The sequence below is a fragment of the Ursus arctos genome, unplaced genomic scaffold, assembly GCF_023065955.2.
Source record: "Ursus arctos isolate Adak ecotype North America unplaced genomic scaffold, UrsArc2.0 scaffold_13, whole genome shotgun sequence".
NCBI lineage: Eukaryota > Metazoa > Chordata > Mammalia > Carnivora > Ursidae > Ursus > Ursus arctos.
In genome coordinates this window covers 24,148,020-24,149,820 of record NW_026622797.1, presented here as the reverse complement: position 1 = coordinate 24,149,820, position 1,801 = coordinate 24,148,020, and the positions used below count along the sequence as shown (strand labels likewise).

Here is a 1,801-nt window from a genome sequence, read left to right as displayed (position 1 = left end):
CTGACTGATGTTTAAAATGTTGCCAATATGATTACCTATGAAATAATATCTTGTCGATTTAATTCTTATTTTCTTGATTACTGAGGTGGTTGAGCATCTGTTCAACATTTATTGGTTTTGTAAGATTTCTCTTCTGTAAATTGTTCTATGTGTCATTTGCCCTATTTTGAATGAGTTGCTTTCAGATTTGTTTGCATTAATTTCTATACTGGATACCTATCCATTTTGGTCTGTAAATTGTATTTTTATGTTTTAAGTGTCTTTTAATGTGAAACAATTTTCATTTTTATTGTTGGCAAATTTGTTCATGTTTTCCTTTATGATTTTTACTTCAGGGGAGTTGATTAAAAATTCCTTCTATACCACATTGTGATATATTTTCTTCAGTATCTTCTAAAAGTTTCAAGTTTTACTTTCTAGAATTTTTTTTCAGTTGATTTTTGTGCATGGTGTAAGGTATACTTTTTTTTCCTGCTATCATACCACTTGTCCCAGTACCATTTACTGAATGATCCATTCTAATCTGCTGCAGTTTATCTCATTATAAACCAAGTCTACTTTCTTCCTGGAAGAATATTCTCATTGTTTTATTAATCCTTAGTTCCTTCTATTACATAAATCTTTATTACTACATATATTATTACCCCTGATAGTCTATTGTTATCTCCACTCTGTCCTCTACTTACACATTTTTTTGGTAGGGGGTGTCTAGATGAGTTTATCCTCATTCAAATATTTCAGAGAAACTGGAATATAGCAACTGGGTACAGAAACTGCAGGTTTTACATGTTGATCTATTTACATCTGGAACAGGCTCTCCTCCACATCAGGCACAGCCACTGCAATTGTCCAGTGTCTCTTTGCAGATGCAGCCCTGGGCACACTTGGTACAGCCCGTGGGGCAACAGGAACAGTGACTTTTCTTGCAGGAGGTGCATTTGCAGGAGGCGACACAGTGCAGGAACCACCGGTGGAGTAGGAGCAGTTGGGGTCTATTTCGAGTCAAGGGGAGGATGGAGGTCCAAAACAGGTGACACAGGGAGATATTGGTGTGGCCTGGAGGTATGGTCTCATCTTATTGTATCTTAAGATTTCAATGGTTTGTTTTTGTGCTTGTTTGTTTATGGACCTGGGAACATTAAGACGCATCTCAAACATTTCCTTTCCATCGAACTTATCCTTATATAAATGGTACTGGAAAGGCAATGGGATTTGGAGAATCAACCCAAGGGGGATTTAAGTTGGTACATTAAGATTGAGACTAATGGGATATAAAATGGCTTACAATCAGTTTCATGTCTTTATAGGAGTAACTTCCAATTGTACTGCTACTGGCCATGGTGTCAACCTACTTACTATTGAGATCCAAAGGTCCAGGTTCATAGCTCATACTGTAATATGGATGTTTCCTTTTGCAACTGGTCTAGGGCCATGGCAGCAGGAGAAAGAAATGATGTTTATAATCACAGAGCAAGAAAGTGATCTGCTGGAAATTCTTACCATCATCAGATGAGTAAAATTATAATTGTTTCTCCAGAACACTTAAGATGAAGTGCTCTTCTGCTTGTAGTATATACATATACTTGAAGAAAGCAATTATAAATACACCAAATTTTTTTCTTTTAGGAATCACACAAATTAATAAATTTCTGTGTTCTAATACATAAATCATGGTGAGATTATAGTATGTTTGTGTGAGAAAGATGGGTGTTTAATGTCTCCCAATGTATTAGATTATATTTTAGCATATATAACATATCTTGTTGAAGTCGGGCAAATCTGGAGTAGCCACCATCACAAT

The 1,801-nt window shown here is 35.8% G+C and overlaps 1 pseudogene; it reads right to left on the bottom strand.

Annotated features, from left to right (window-relative positions):
• Positions 1-826: 826 nt before the first annotated feature.
• Positions 827-1,390, bottom strand: LOC113259685 (metallothionein-1-like; annotated as a pseudogene).
• Positions 1,391-1,801: the final 411 nt, after the last annotated feature.